The sequence below is a fragment of the Nicotiana tomentosiformis genome, chromosome 11 (genome assembly GCF_000390325.3).
Source record: "Nicotiana tomentosiformis chromosome 11, ASM39032v3, whole genome shotgun sequence".
Lineage (NCBI taxonomy): Eukaryota > Viridiplantae > Streptophyta > Magnoliopsida > Solanales > Solanaceae > Nicotiana > Nicotiana tomentosiformis.
In genome coordinates this window covers 66,969,707-66,987,554 of record NC_090822.1, presented here as the reverse complement: position 1 = coordinate 66,987,554, position 17,848 = coordinate 66,969,707, and positions in this window count along the sequence as shown.

Here is a 17,848-nt window from a genome sequence, read left to right as displayed (position 1 = left end):
GTGTAAAAGTGGTTGCTCCCATTGAGTTATTACTTGTCTTCCTTACTTGGTTTCACCGGTCTTAAACTATATTCAGATTACTCCACGGCATTATTACTTGTTGTGTCTCGTTGCTAATTGTTGCTTTTAGTTTCCTGTTTCAAGCATTTTTTCTTATTGTCATCATGCTTAGCTTTATATTGATATTGTTTCCCTGTTAGTTATACATTTATACTCGTACATGTTATTATGTCTAGTAGGAGTCTCGATTGTTCTTCGTTACTACTCTACCGAGGTTAGTCTTGATACTTACTGGGTACCACTGTGATGTACTCATACTACGCTTTATGCACATTTTTATGCAGATCCAGGTACTTCGGAGTTGGTTGATCCCTAGTTAGTTGTTCGAGCTTTGCTGTGGAGACTCAAGGTATACCTGCCGTCGTGTTTGCAGGACTCGGAGTCACCTTATGATATTGTACTTATACTTTTTATTTCTATTCCGAAGCAGTTGTACTTAGAAGATTTTTCTAGTAAACTCAGTAGAGCTTATGACTTGGACTACCGGTTTTGGGTATTGTTTTGCACTCGGGATTATTAGTTTATTATAGGAATTTTAGTCTCATGCTTAATAGTTGTTTCTGGTTAAATTCTTTCTTAAATTCAGTAAGTGCTAAGCTTACCTAGTCGTAGTGACTAGGTGCCATCACGATATCCTACAGAGGAAAATTAGGGTCGTGATAGTTCTTTGCTTGGAATTGGTAGCACTTGTTCGACTGCGTCTTCGACATCTCCAGTAGATAGTATTTCATTATAATTATCGGCGTGTTCTTGAATTATTTCAGGAAGGCCAAAGTTTCTTCTAGCCGCTTTAATCCAATCTCTGAATAAAACGATAGTCTCTAAGGTGTCTTCTACCAATGAGTTTCTGTGATCTCCAAGTTGAAATTGTGTTGCACTGAAAGCTCTTTCGAAAGCTACTGATGAAGCTTGAATAATTAGCACATTTCGGGCTATTCTTGAAAGAATCGGAAATGATTGTTTGTTCATTCTCCATATTTTAGCAAGTCTTCATTCCCTTCATCATCACAAATATCAATAATTCCTACAAGTAAATAAACATCAAGCTCGTTAATTTGTTAAGATTGTAATTGACCAATCATTTGCCGAATAGCACCAAAAAGTCTATTTGTAGCAGTCTTTTTAAGAGGTAGAGATGATGAAGAAGAAGAGCCACCACTAGTTGGTGTAACAGAGTTCATTTGTCTTTGGTAATAGTCATACACAATTTTAGTATTTTGTTGAATACTAGCCAAACAAGTAGAAAGAGATGGTCTTTGAGTTGGTTTTATTTTTAAATTATGGTAATTTACTTCAATAAGTGTCTTTGTACCAATAACTTTGATTTGAGGGTGTAAAATAATAACAATAATATAAATAACAGGAATAGAAAAAGAATATTTTTTAAAATTTTCAGCCATTATTTTAATAGTATCTTTATAATCTTCTTTTTGCATATACTCAAAAGATAATATCGAAATTTCAGCTATATAAATTAACATACTAGAAATAGTTGGATAGTATACCCCAGAAAATTCTTTAGTAGCATAAAAATATTTTCTAAAAAATGAATAAGATGAAAAGTGGTATCCCAATCATCATCTATTATCATCGTGAACAGATTGAATTGGGCATTAAACAGGCAGGTAATAGGCAATCAATATTCATAAGCAACAGACAACATATCATATACTGAATTACATCTAGTTGCAACTTCTTTAGGAATTTTTCTAAAGGGTAATTCACAAGATTTACAATACATCTTAAATTCTCTACGTCTAGCAGGATTTGAGAGCGAAAAACATAATCAACTGCAAATCTAATTTTGTCAAGAGTAGTGTCAAATAAAGCAAGTCCATATTTAACAACTAAGTTATAAATATGGCATGCACATCTAACATGAAATAAATCCGCAAAAGATGGAGTTAATCTAGTTTTCAAAACTTCAATAGTAGAAGTGTTATTAGAAGAATTATCTAAAGTAATAGTAATAATTTTGTTAGAAAGTCCACAAAAATCACAAATTTCTTTAATTTGTTTAGAAATAAAAATACAGTGTGTCGGTCATCAGCACATTTATAAACCAATAATGTGTTTTTGCAAAGCCCCGTTGTTTTTTATTCAATGACATGTAACTGTTAAGTAATCATAACTATTTACACTACGACCTATGTCAGAAGTGATGGAAACTCTACAATCTAAATGAAAAAATAAATATCGTAAATATTGTTGATATTCACGTTGAAATTTAAAGACATAATTTCTAACAGTTGTTATAGAAAAATCTTGAAAAATAAGATTATATATTTCTTGTATGTAACGAACAAATCCGTCAGATGACAGAAAACTAAAAGGCAAATCCTCTACAACAACCATTTTTGCTATATTTTTTCCTATCCTTTTTTGGTCATAATGGAGAAGACCTCCCGTCACATAGTTAATTTATGGTTGTACAGTATGAGAATCATGCCCGGACTGAGTAGGATTTGTTTCAGAACGGGGAACCCCCTCCCTAGCAAGCCAAACATCTTTGTGATAAAGTTGCATATGCTTCATTAAACCTCCCATTCCGCCATGACCAGATTTATTTTTAAAAGATAATCGTTGTTTACAAAGTTTAGAAAGAGTTTTTTACTATCCTTATTCTGCGTAAATAAATTGATCCTTTTTTTATTTACGTTTAACTGGTTCTCTAGTGGGAGGTAACGGAACATCAACTCCAAACTAAGATTGACTCTGAGTTGGAGCGGCAGGAGCAGGACTAGTAGGTGTTTCATCTAAGTTTTCTTCTTCCTCACTAAAAATATCAAAATTATCATACTGTGCTTGTAGTGTTTCGTGATATAGTGGTTGATAATTAACATTAACATCATGATATTCAGGAGTTTCATCTACGTGAGTGAAGTCGTCAACATGAGTAGGAGTACTAGAGCTAGCATTACCCTTAGTCAATTTTTAAACACGTTTTTACTAGTTTAGGAGCCAATTTTATTAATAATTAAAATAAAAACAAATAGCAACACAAGTATAACAAAAATAAATGCGAAAATTAATAAGAGTTGGAACGAATGTACCAAGTGCCGACGTATAATTTAAGTTGATGAAAGAAAATTGCTCCAACTAGTAGTGCAGTGTCAAGAAAGAAATACACCACAGAATACTTGATGTTGATGCTTGAAAATTTATACCAAAATATTGAGTGCTGTAAATGTTAATTGCAATTAGAGATAGATAATTAAAGGGATATGAGAGTTTGAATGAAAATTAAAAGAATGAAATGGGGTATTTATAGTTTTAAAATAGGGCCAAAGTATATTTGAACAAACTTAGAGGTTAAAAACATAAATTAGGAGGTAGGAGGATGTTGGGGGGCTAAGGAGGCAAAAATAGTCATTTTTGACCGTTGCCAAAGGCGCTAACGGTGCAAAAATGGCCAGATTTTAAAAAACTTATAAGGATACCGGTTCGGTACTTTAAAGGTACCAATCGGACCGGTACTAAGGGTATTTTTTCTAGTACCCTACCATTATCTTTACCTTTTACCCAAATCCCTTACCCCTAACCCCAATCCGAAGCAGTACGGTCCGGTACCAGTACAGATCAGTATGAGTACGAGTAATACCCTCCCCTTAGACATCCCTAAGATGGACTAAATGCAGGAAGAGCAACAACCATCAACCATGGGAGAAAGATCAGAAATTTAAACTTACATAGAGCACTGCATTTGAAAGATCTCGGCATGTGTTGATGCCAAATCTTCATCTCTAATCAATAAGCCTGTTATATTATTGAAACGAAAGCTCATTTATCATTGCAACTAAAATAATAGATGAACAAAGCTTTATAATATTTAGGAGAAGAAAGTAAAGCAAAAAGCATTTCAATAGAAGCTCAAGTATGGATCCGTTCTGTTGGGAATAAACTCTTCAAAGAAATAATATTTACGGTAATAACAACAGAATAATAACGTAGCACAGAAATACGTTAATCAACAAGAATAAAAGAGTGACAACGACACCAAAATTTTTATGCGAAAACTCTTCTAAATAAGGGAATACCACGACCCAAAGAGGAGAAACTGATATCACTATAGCAAGGAATTTTATACTTTGTAGGCCCGAGTAAAATACTCCAAAGACCACTACAACAATCAACAAAAATAGCTCTCTTTTGATATTTCCACCTCACTATAATATCACTCACACTCTCTATTTTTCCCACAGACTATTTTCTTATACTATATTTGTGATGCTTCATTCTTTCTTTCTCTCTTTTTGTGTGTTGAAAGAACTGAAAGAGCTCTTCTTTTATAGGAGAAAAATGCCTTGGGCTCCAAGTGTGCTACAAGAGAATTTTAATTCTCCTCCACATAGGCAAAATAGGCACAAGGCTATTGCCAACTATTGCCAACCAATGGATAAATCCCACAATCTCCCCCTCCAGTCTCATTCACCTGAAGGAGGTAACACTAGGATTTTTAATTTGAGTACATGCCGACAAGTTCTTTTTATATCTTGAACTTGACTTTTGATACCACTTTGGTCAGCATATCTAAAGGATTCTCACTTCTAGGGATCTTCTTGACCTACATAGATCCGTCCTCTATCTTTTTCTGAATTCAGTGATATCTCACGTCGATATGCTTCGTCCTTGCATGATACATGGTGTTTTTACTCAAGTATATTGTACTTTGATTGTTACAATAAACTATATGTTCCTTCTGATGCAATCCAAGTTCTTGAAGAAACCGTTTTAGCCATATCATCTCCTTGCCAGCTTCAATAGCGGCAATATACTCTACTTCATTTATAGAAAGTGCGACACATTTCTGCAACTTTGACTGCCATGATATAGCTCCTCCTGAAAATGTGAACATGTATCCAATAGTAGATTTACGATTATCAAGATCACATGCCATATCAGCTAACCCTTTAAGATTGGATCAGATCCTCAAAAACACAAACAGTCTTCAGAGGTACCTCTCAGGTACCTGAGTATCCACTTGACTGCTTCCCAGTGTTCTTTTCCAGGATTTTTAAGGAATCTGCTAACAACACCAACTGCTTGAGCAATATCTGGTATAGTGCATACCATTGCGTACATCAAGCTTCTGACTGCTGAAGAATAAGGAACTCTGGCCATGCTCTTTTTATCCTTCTTTGTTGTAGGACACATCTTCTTGCTTCACTTTAGATGACCAACAAGAGGTGTGCTGACTGGCTTAACACTATTCATATTGTATCTTTCCAGTACACATTCAATGTACTTCTCCTGAGATAGCTATAACGTTTTGCAAGTTCTCTCTCGAACAATCTTCATCCCCATAATTTGTTGTGCTGGGCCCAAGTCCTTCATATCAAATGACTTGGACACATCTCTCTTCAACTTTGCAACCAGCTCCTTGTTTTGTCCTACAATCAACATCTCATCCACATACAATAATAATATAATAAATTTGTTATCAAAAAATCTTTTAAAGTATACACGTGGATCAAAATAGGTCTTTATGTATGTTTGACTTTTTATGAATAAGTCAAACTTCGTGTACCACTCTGCCTTGGTGCCTGCTTCAACCCATAAAGACTATTATTCAATTTTCACACCACATGTTTCTTTCCAGCTACTTCAAATCCTTTTGGCTACTCCATATAAATCTATTATTCCAAATTTCCCTGAAGAAATGCAGTTTTCACGTCCAACTACTCCACTTCAAGATCTAGGCTAGCTGCTAAGCTCAAAATTGTTCGAATAGAAGTCATTTTGACAACATGTGAGAAAATTTTATCAAAATTAATACCTTTATTTTGTTTGAAGACTTTTACTACCAATAGAGCTTTGTATCTGACCAACTTGCCATTTCCATCGTTCTTGAGTTTAAAGACCCACTTGCATTTGAGTGGTCTTTTACCCTTTGGAAGTTCAACCAGCTTGTACGTGCCAATTTTCAGTAGGGATTCCATTTCTTCTTGCATGGCTTTTATCCACTGGTTCTTTTATGGATAGGACATTACCTCTTTCAGACTTTCTGGCTCCTCCTCATCACTGATGAGGACATACTCTATGGAAGGGTACCTGCATGACTCTACCCTTGGCCTTTCAGATCTCTTTAGAGGTTGAGGTTGTTCTTCTTCCTGAGTAGTGTACTCCACTTGCTCGACATCATCATCAATCTGCTCCCCTACTCAATAACCTCATCAGGTTGCTCCCCCTGCCCGGCAACCTCGTCAATCGTACTTTTTGCATTTGTGTGATAGTTAGAAGTAAAAGGAATGGTAACAAGGTTAAAGATTATAACATTCTTGGCCTTCTTTGACTGGTCATCTGTAATTCCAACTTCACTTTCTCGGAAGACTACATCTCTGCTTCTGATGACCTTCTTCTTTACAGGATCTCACAATCTGTATCCGAACTCTTCATCTCCATATCCGATGAATATACAGGGAACAGAGTTATCATCCAACTTTGTTCTCTGCTCCTTTTGTACATGTGCAAAAGCTCTGCAACCGAACACTTTTAGATGTAAGTAGGACACCTCCTTATTGGTCCAAACTCTCTCTGGGATGTCAAGCTCCAATGGGACCGATGAACTCCTATTGATCCGGTAACATGCCGTCTGAATTGCTTCACCCCAGAATGACTTAGGCAGTTTAGACATTTCGAGCGTGCTTCTCACTTTCTCAACACTGGTGCGGTTCCTTCTTTCGGCTACACCATTGTGCTATTGGGTTCCATGAACTATATTATCATGTTTGATCCCGTGACTTAAACAATATTCTTCAAATTTCCTTGAAGTGTAGTTACCTTCATTGTCACTTCGGAGATGCTTTAGCTATTGACCTATCTCCTTTTCCACTAGAGCATAAAACTTCTGAAAAACTTAAAACACCTGATCTTTGGTTTTCAAGATATAAACCCACAATTTTTGTAAAGCATCATCAATAAAATTAATAAAATATTTGTTACCGCCCGTCGATTCTTTCTCCATTAGACCACAAACATCAGAATATACCAAATCATGTATATTCAATTTTCTTTCAGACGATTCTGAAATGAGACTCTATGTTGTTTACCAAATAAACAGTAGTCACAAGGTTTACCGTCGTACCTTTGGCAAAAGAGATGAGTGATTTTCTGGCAAGAATCTGCAATCCCTTCTCGCTCATATGATCCATTCTTTTGTGCCACAAATCTGTAGAAATCTTATTTTGTGCCACATTTAATTCACCTTAGCATATTTCTTCATTTGTCCTGTATAACGTGCTACGAGAAACTCCCTTTGCAATCACCAACGATCCCTTGGTGAGTCTTCACTTTTGATTTGCAAAATAATTCTCGTACCCATCTCGGTCCAAAGCAATTCCCGTGATTAAGTTCATCCGCAAATCAGGTACATGCCGCACATCCTTTAGAACCAATGTACATCCGACATTTGTCTTGATATATATGTCACCAATTCCCGCAATCTTTGAATAACTTGTGTTACCCATTCTCACAGTGCCAAAATTACCTGCTACATATCTTTTAAAACAATCTCTTACCGGTGTGGCATGGTAAGATGTTGTTGTGTCAACCACCCATTCTGACTCTGGATCTGCCAAGTGCATGCATTCCTCTTCCTCATTTATGAAGAGAACAACATTATCATTGTTTTGCACCATGGCGATTGTATTGTCGTCATTCTTCTGGCCACTGGTTTCACCTTTGCTCTTCCTTGAATTTGGGCAATCTCTTTTGATGTGACCTAGTTGATCACAATTGTAGAAATTTTTGGATCTTAATTTGGATCGGTTCTTAGACTTCCCATGAGCTCCGGATCTACCATAGTTGCTCGAACCCCTTTGGTGTCTTCGGCCTCTACCTTCTGTGATGAGAGCATGTCCTTGACTTTCAGACTTCTTTCTCATCTTCTCATTGAGTAGAAGAGTCGATGTGATATCTTTCAACTCAATGGTGGTCTTACCGTGCATTCATGGTATCGGACTTTTTGGCATCAACATCTAGTACCTTGTGCAATCCCTGTTGGATGAGCAGATCCTTCATCCTTCTTTTCCATGTTGAGAAACCGCTATCTTCGTTGAATTTTTCTACCTCGTACTTTACTCCAGATATTATTTTTTCACCAACTATACTACCACTGATAGTGAATAATATTTCTATGAACGAGCAGAATCTGTGCTCTAATACCATTTGTTAGGAATAAACTCCTCACATAAATAATATTAATAATAATAACAACGGAATAATAACGTAGCACAAAGATACGTTAATCAACAAGAATAAAAGAGTGACAACGACACCAAAATATTTACGTGGAAAACCCTTCTAAATAAGGGAAAAAACCACGAACCCAAGATGAGCAACTGATTTCACTATAACAAGGAATTTTATACTTTGTAGGCCCAAGTAAAGTACTCGAAATACTACTAAAACAATCAAAACAAAATAACCCTCTTTTGATATTTTTACCCCACTATTTTCTTATACTATATTTGTGATGCCTCACTCTTTCTTTCTCTCTTTTTTGGTATGTTGAAGGAACTGAAAGAGCTCTCCTTTTATAGGAGAAAAATGCATTTGGCTCCAAGTGTACTACAGGAGAATTTTAATTCTCCTTAAATACTTTGGCTCTAAGTAGAATCTTTTGCCAAGCTTCTCTACCAAAGTAAATTCACAGGCAAAATAGGTACAAGGCTATTGCCAACCAATGGGATGGACCCCACACGTTCCTCATAGCTCTATCTCAAATTCTCAATCAATCTAGCACATTGTGTTCATCTATGATATCACTTTTTAATCTCCTCATAAAGTAAAAGAGAAAGAACATAGAAACTAATGCCTTTAACATTGCACAATCTATTTGCAATAAAGATCTTTAACAAACTATGAAGCTAAGCAGCTCTTTAAATTTATTTTATTGTCTTAGTTTTCATAATTCAAATCAACTGGAGATGTGTGCTTTTAAACGTACATTACGAGAAAATGAGTTGTTCAAGGCACTGCATCACTCCCTATTAGTACCTTGTTCTAGCTGGAACACAAAAGAGGACAATTTAATTATATTGACTATTGGTTGATCTAAGTATAATAGGAAGCAAAAATATGGAAGATTAAATTTCTTTTACTAAAAAATGGCACTTATAGTGGAAATGTTAGAACTGCAGACGGTAGCCTAGAGCAGTTAAACTTTTAACTTTTAAATAAATAGTAGTGACGCATTATGAGACACAATCTTCAGCTCATCTTCCCCGTGTAACCAATCAATAAATCATTATTACATTGAAATAAATTGTTAAGAACGTCACCCTTTTGTCACTTTTTAAAATGATAACCAAATGGCGGTCCGTGTATGATTTCTAATTTTTGCTGGGGTACAAGGGGCAAAATGAACGGGTCCAAAAGCCATAAACTTTGAGTAACCATAAACATTCTTTGGCCTTAGAATGTGTGTAAGGTCGGGTAGCCGGGAAGATGGTCGAACCTGTTAGAATGTGTGATTATCATTGAAAATTCGTTTTGGTAATGGATGACAGTAAGACTCAAACTTAAAACCCTAATTTGCTCTGATACCATATTAAAATGTATAACAATAAATCTCCTAGATGAAGGTTCATGGGGAGCTACATTTGATAAACCTATTTGGACCATTACCCATAATCAAATTTTACTTGTATGTCAGCTTTTCATGCCATGAAACAGACAAAAGCTCAACCTTTTCAACTACTAATATTTGTAGAGCCGATAGTATGGGTTTGGCCCACTGGGCTGACCCAACCCAGGCTGTAATTTAATAGGGTCTAAGATTTTTGGAGCCCATTTAAAAATGAGGCTTATAAGCGAGGCCCAAATAAGCCCGTGGTCGAGCCTGGGCTGGGTCGGCCCGTGGACTTAATAATATATTTACTTAAAAATATAAAAATAAATATTAGAAACTAAAAATAACAATAAGAGTAGTCCAATCTCAAACTACTAATATTTTTTATGTGTATAAATATTTTATGTTCTTAAAATTTTAGCTATTTCTTAATGTTTAACTAATTAACATTGCATATGACTATAGATTTAGATGAAAATGAAGATGTTAAGACATCTTTATTTCACAAGAGGATCCAAATGTGCTTGATGAGGATGATTTGTTGGTGTTGGATATGCCATGAGCACCTTGAAATTATTTTGAGCAACTTGTTTTGAGTATTGACTTTTAATGAATGAAATATTCTCCTCCTCTTTTGTGTTTTATATATATATATGCATTTTAGGCTAAAACTTAAATCTTTAAAAATATAAAAATAATTGTAAAAAATAGTGTGCTAGCCCATGACCCACGTAGGATTGGGTTGGGCTGACCAATTTAAGGCCATCGAAACAGAAACCCGGCCCAGCCTAGTCAGTCAAATGCCAAAGTACGTGTGGAATGGGCTAGTCCAACCCGCATTGACACCTCTAAATATTTGGCACAAAGGCTTATTGTTTAAGATCTCATTTGCATGGTGAGATTATTAAAATGTAGGTTACTGGTGACATAATAAGCAAATTTGGATATTTTGTTCCTTTTTGTTCAAGTTGTAGGATCCCAACTTCCGAGACCGTTGAGCTATTTATTCCTTCGTAATGAGGGTGTAGCTGTAGCTTAGTCTTTCTTTGATGGTACTTGTGAAATTGAAATAACACCTGGATTAGTGCCGGTAAAATGAGCTCATATTTTGTCAACCCGCCGGATTCACCCATATTTTAGTGAGTTGAATGAGTGATATTTAAGTTGGTTAAAATTTGGGCTTCAACCCATATTCAATTCGTGGAAATATGGGTATTTATGGGTAAAATATGGGTTAGCCTAGTGGATTATCTTTCAACTTTTGCTCACTCAAAATATATGATATCAATTTTTAAACCGAAAATGCTATAAAGGTATTCCAACTCCTCTCCCTTTCGTATGTTTCTTCTCACTATAGTTGACTATGTGAGTATTGTTTTCCTTCTAAACATTGTAAGTACTATTTAATATTGTCTAGCGTACTTGTTCTTTCTAGATGCATACTTGAATACCAAAAATAATTTAAGAAGTAGAAGCAAATTTGTATAGTTTTTCATTTTTTCTTGAAAAGTACATGTTAAGAAAGAGAATGTTTTTTCCCACTTGTAATACATCACTTTCGATAAAGAGGTACTCAAGAATACATTAAGGGTGCGTTTGGTATAAAGGAAAATATTTTCATGTTTGGTTGGATTAAATATTTTGGAAAATATTTGTGATGACCCAAAAGGTCATCTTATATTTTAGAACTCGAATCTGCGCTCTTAAGCCTTAAAAATCTCATCTTTATCCTCCTCGATTTGCGTGCACAGTCCTGACATATTTCCGAAAAGCTTTTATGTTGAAAATTGATGAAAATAAGAATTTATGCCTTAAAAGTTGATTTTAGTTGACTCCGGTCAATATTTTTGGTAAACAGGCCCGAATCTATATTTTGACGGTCCCGGTGGATCCGTATCGAATTATGGGACCTGGACGTATACCCGGAATCGAATTCGGAGGTCCCTAGCTCAAGTTATGAATTTTTGATGAATATTAAAAGTTTGAAAATTAATTGTTTTTAAGAATTGATTGATATTTGGCATTGTTAGTGATGCGTCCCTATTCTAGTTTTGGAACCCGGTACAGGTTCATTATGATATTTAAGACTCGTCTGTGAAATTTGGTGAGAAACGGAGTTGATTTGACGTGATTCGGACGTCCAGTTGAGAAGATAAAATTTTTAAAGTGTTCTTGAGAATTTCATTTGATTTGGTGCTAAATTCGGAGTTCTAGTTGTTATTTTGGTGATTTGATCGCGCGACTAGGTCCGTATGATATTTTTAGACTTGTGTGCATGTTTGGTTTGGAGCTCCGAGGGCTCGAGTCAGTTTCGGGTAGGCCACAGGATGTTTTGGACTTTTAAAATCTGGTATTTTGCTGCAGCAGGTGTTCTGGCAGGTCCTTCTTTGCGTTCGCGAAGGTACTCTCGTGAACGCGAAGAGTACACTGGGCAGCTGAAGTTTGCTTCTTCGCGAACGCGAAAGCTTAGTCACGAACGCGAAGCGATGGGGGCGTTACCCTTCGTGAACGCGACCAGCTCCTCGCGAATGCGTAGTGTTAGGCACACCTGGGGGAGGGTTGGTCGTTCCTTCATCGCGAACGCGAGCAATGTCTCACGAACGCGAAGGTTTGGCAGCCAGTACCCTTCGCGAACGCGACAGTGGCCTCGCGAACGCGATGCACACTATTGCCCAGTGCATAAAATAGAATCAAACACGGGCTTAAGCCATTTCTTCAATATGTTTTAAGAACCAAACGGGTAGAGGCGATTTTCAAGAGTCATTTTATTCCCCAAAGTGTTGGTAAATGATTCTAAACCATTTTCTTTCAATTACCCATTATATTTCTTGAATTATCAACCTAAAATCTAGAGTTTTCATGGTAGAATTAGGGGTTAGGGTAGAAACTAGGAATTTCGGAAATTTGGGGATTTAGACCTCAATTTGAGGTCGGATTCCAAAACCAATTATATATTCGGACTAGAGGGTGAATGGGTAAATGAATTTTGGTCCGAACCTCAGGTTTTGACCAAGCGGGCCCGGGGTCGATTTTTCGACTTTTTGGAGGAAAATTTGGGAAATTTAATTTATGCAATATAATTGATTTCTTTAGCAATATTTGATATTATTGAGTCATTTTTGAATAGATACGAGTGGTTTGGAAGTGAATTTCAAAGGAAAAGCTGTGATTGAGAATTAAGTGGCCTTCGGAGCGAGCTAAGTGTTGCGTCTAACTTTGGCTTTAGGGAATAGGTATTATGTATTTATCTGCTACGTGTTTGGTTGTTAAATACGATGCATAGGTAAGGTGACGAGCATCTATGCGTCGTTGTCGAGTCATAGCATGCGAGTGAAATTCTATTTTTGTCTATTTTGTAGCCTTAAATTCTATTATCCATGCTTAGCGGGTTATTTGTAATGTTGGCGGACTTATATCTGGTTTCACTGAGATTTGGTAACTTTCGAATCTTGATTCAAGATTGAGGTTACATTGTGCTATTGATTATGGGTAAAATACTGGTTTCTTTGTGATACTCCTATCTATCTGTTGTTATTGATTCTGTGATTTGTGTGGAGGAGTATAAAGCACGAAGGGTGATACCGTGCATGCATTATTTATATTGTGAGGAAGAGTGTAAATCACAAAAGGTGATGCCGTGTATATTATGAGAGGTTTAATGCATGAAGGGTGATGTCGTGCCGTTCTATTTATTTATTTGGTGAGGTTGAGAGTAAAAGCACGAAGGGTGATGCCGTGCAGTTTTGCTTCGTTGTTTTATTTGCTCAATTTGTTTAAGGATTTTCGGTTTAATTCTGTCCTTTCATTATTCTCACTCTTTTTATTGTATTCCCTCACTGTATGTCCCCTTCTTATTATTTCTGTATTATTTCTTTATTTACTGTTGTTGCCACTAGCATGATTATACTATTCAGGTTATATGTGGGTGCCTTGTCCTAGCCTCGTCACTACTTCGCCGAGGTTAGGCTCGACACTTACCAGTACATGGGGTCGGTTGTACTGATACTATACTCTGCACTTTCTGTGCAGATTTTGGTACCGACTCAGGTTGATCGAGATTTTGCTATTGGTCCGCTGTCCGGAGACTCAAGGTAGATTTGTCGGCGTTCACAAACCTTGAAGTCCCCGTCTATCTTTTACGTCCTACTGTTTTCTTTCATTCAGATAGTTGTATTTCTTTCAGACTATTACTTGAAGTAAATTCTAGAATGCTCGCGAATTGTGACTCCAGATCCGGGTGGTAGTAATTAATACAGTTTTTTAATATTCCGCACTTATTATATTTTATCTTAGTTAATTATTGTTATTTACTGAATGAAAATACGGAATTGGTTTAATGATTCTCTAACTTTGGCTTGCCTAGCAAGTGAAATGTTAGGCGCCGTCACAGTCTCGTCGGTGAGAAATTTCGGTCGTGACGGTTAGTATCAGAGCACTAGGTTACCTAGGTCTCACGATTCACGAGCAAGCTTAGTAGAGTCTGGAGGATCGGTACTGAGACATCTGTGCTTATCTTCCAGAGGCTATGAAGTTTAGGAAGAAGTTTCACTTCTATTCTTCTCTATCGTGCGATTTTGCTTTCTCAATACTGATTGAACTCTTCTACTCTTATTCTCTCGCAAATGGCGAGAACATGTACTGCTTCCTTAGATGAGAAGCAGCCAGAGCCTCCAGTGATAGCTCCTACGCGGGGCAGAGGTCGAGGCATAGGCCATGCCAGAGGTCGAGGAAGGGGCAGGGCTCAACCTAGAGCCCGAGCAGCAGCCCCAGCTGTAGAGCCTCAGATAGAGTTTGACGAGAGGGTTCCATCCCAGATTGTTCCTGCCGGACCAGCTCAGGTTTCGGAGGGGTTCATTGCTACCCCAGTACTTCAGGACGCTTTGGTCCATTTGGTGGTCCTTATGGAGAGTGTGGCCCAAACTGGCGCATTTCCCATGGCACTAGCAGTCTCTCAGGCTGGAGGAGGGGCCCAGACTCCCACCACTCCCGCTCCGGAGCAGATAGTTCCCTAGTATCAGGCTCCAGCAGCTCAGCTAGTCGGATTAGTTCAGCCGGTTATTGCGGCACAAGTCGGAGATGGGCCAACTATATCTTCTGAGAATTATGGAGATTGGACAGGTTTATCAAGCTCTTTCATGTTCACTTCAGTGGTGCTCCTTCAGAGGATCCCCAGGAGTATCTTGATAGCTGTCACGAGGTTCTACGGAACATGGGTATAATGGAGACCAATGTGGTCGATTTTGCTACATTTCAGATGACTGGTTCCGCCAAGAAATTGTGGAAAGATTACTTGTTGACCAGACTAGCTGGGTTGCCTACTCTTACTTCGAACCAGTTCTATCAGATCTTCATAGAGAAATTTATGCCTATCACATTGAGAGAGGAGCGTCGCCGTCAGTTTGAGCGTCTTCAGCAGGGCAGTGTGACTGTTACTCAGTATGAGACCCGTTTTGTGGATTTGGCCCGTCATGCTATTCTCCTGCTTCCCACCGAGAAAGAGAGGGTGAGGGGGTTTATTGATGGACTTGCTCAGCCTAACAGATTGCAGATGGCTAAGGAGACTGGGAGTGAGATTTCTTTTCAGGCGGCTGCTAATGTTGCTAGACGGGTCGAAATGGTTCCTACTCATGGAGTTTAAGGGTCTGACAAGAGAACTCGTCATTCCGGTGAGTTCAGCGGTGCCTCATCTAGAGGCAGGAGTACTTTTGGTAGAGGCCATCCTCCCAGGCCGTTTCATTCAGCGCTCCAGGCATCCCACAGTGCCTCAGGTGGTCGTGGCCCTCAGATGCATTATTCCGACCAACTAGCCTACTTTTCACCACTAGCTCCTATTAGTGCACCTCCACTCCAGAGTTATCAGGGTGGTTATTCAGGTCGACAAGGTTAGTTTCAGGGTCAGCAGTCACAACAGTCGAAGTTATGTTATACTTGTGGTGATTTGTGGCACATTGCTAGATTTTGCCCTTGGGCAACGGGTAGCTCACAACATCAGAGTTCTCGTGCCATGGTTTCGGCACTAATTGCTGCACCACCTGCTCAGCCAGCTAGAGGCAGGGGTCAGGCAGCCAGAGGTAGAGGCCATACTGTTAGAGGTGGAGGTCAGGCCGTTAGAGGTGGAGACCAGCCAGTTAGAGGCCGTCCCAGGGACGTAGTTCAGGGTGGTGGGGCCTAACCCTGGTGATATGCTTTCCCAGCCAGGCCTGAGGTTGAGTCATCTGATATTGTTATCATAGGTACTATTTCAGTTTGCAGTAAAGATACTTCAGTTCTATTTGATCTGGGATCTACTTACTCCTATGTGTCATCCTATTTTGCTTCATATTTGGTTGTGCGCCGTGATTATTTGAGTGCTTCTATGTATTTGTCCACACCAGTGGGAGATGCTATTGTTGTAGATCGTGTTTATCATTCGTGTGTGGTCACCATTGGGAGTCTTGAGACTCGTGTAGATCTTCTACTTCTCGACATGGTTGATTTTGATGCCATACTGGGTTCGGATTAGATGTCACCTTATCATGCTATATTAGATTGTCACACCAAGATGGTGACCTTAGCCTTGCAGGGTTGCCTCGATTAGAGTGGAGAGGGAATCTTGGCCATTCTGCCAGCAGGGTTATCTCTTATGTGAAGGCTCGGCATATGGTCGAGAAAGGGTGTCTATCCTATTTGGCTTATGTCCACGATTCTAGTGCGGAGGTTGATTTAGAGACGGTTGTTCGTGAGTTTCCAGAGGTGTTTCCTGCAGACCTGCCGGGGATGCCACCCGACAAGGATATTGATTTTTGCATTGATTTGGCTCTGGGCACTCAGCCCATTTCCATTCCGCCATACCGCATGGCCCCGCTAGAATTGAAAGAATTGAAGGAGCAGTTGCAAGATTTGCTTGATAAGGGCTTCATTAGACCTAATATCTCGCCCTGGGGTGCACATGTGTTGTTTGTGAAGAAGAAAGATATATCGATGAGGATGTGTATAGATTATCGGCAGTTGAACAAAGTCACCATCAAGAACAAGTATCCATTGCCGAGGATTAATGATTTATTTGATCAGCTTCAGGGTGCCAAGGTGTTTTCAAAGATTGATTTGAGATTTGGCTACCATCAGTTGAGGATTAGGGCATCCGATGTTCCTAAGACAACTTTTCAGACTCGGTATGGGCATTATGAGTTTCTAGTGATGTCATTTGGGCTGACAAATGCCCCAGCAGCATTCATGGATTTGATGAACCGGGTGTTCAAACCCTACTTGGATTCCTTTGTGGTTGTGTTTATTGATGATATCTTGATCTACTCCCATAGTCGAGAGGAGTATGAGCAGCACCTTCGGATCGTTCTTCAGACTCTGAAAGACAGCCAATTATATGCTAAGTTCTCAAAATGCGAGTTTTGGTTGAGTTCAGTTGCTTTCTTGGATCACGTTATATCAGCAGAGGGTATTTAAGTGGATCCTAAGAAGATTGAGGCAGTTCAGAACTGGCCTAGACCCACATCAGCTACAAAGATCTGTAGTTTCTTGGGTTTGGCGGGCTATTACCATCGATTTGTGGAGGGGTTTTCATCCATAGCAGCCCCGTTGACCAGATTGACCCAGAAGGGTTCCCCGTTCAGGTGGTCAGATGAGTGTGAAGCGAGCTTTCAGAAGCTCAAGACAGCTTTGACTACGGCACTGGTATTGGTGTTACCCACAGGTTCAGGATCGTATACAGTATATTGTGACACATATCGTATTGGCCTAGGTGCGGTGTTGATGCAGGGTGGCAAGGTTATTACATATGCTTCGCGACAGCTGAAGGTTCATGAGAAGAATTACCTCGTTCATGATCTAGAGCTGGCAGCCATTGTTCACGCGCTGAAGATTTGGAGGCACTATCTTTACGGCGTGCCATGTGAGGTATTCACTGATCATCAGAGCTTGCAGTATTTGTTCAAGCAGAAGGAACTCAATTTGAGGCAGAGAAGGTTATTGGAGTTATTGAAAGACTATGATATCACCATATTGTATCATCTCGGGAAGGCCAATGTGGTGGCTGATGCTTTGAGTAGAAAGTCAGTCAGTATGGGTAGCCTTTCATATATTCCAGTCGGTGAGAGACCGCTTGCATTGGATGTTCAAGCTTTGGCCAACCAGTTCGTGAGGTTGGATGTTTCTTAGCCCAGCCATGTCCTAGCTTGTACAGTTGCTCGGTCTTCATTGTTTGAGCGCATCAGAGGTCGGCAG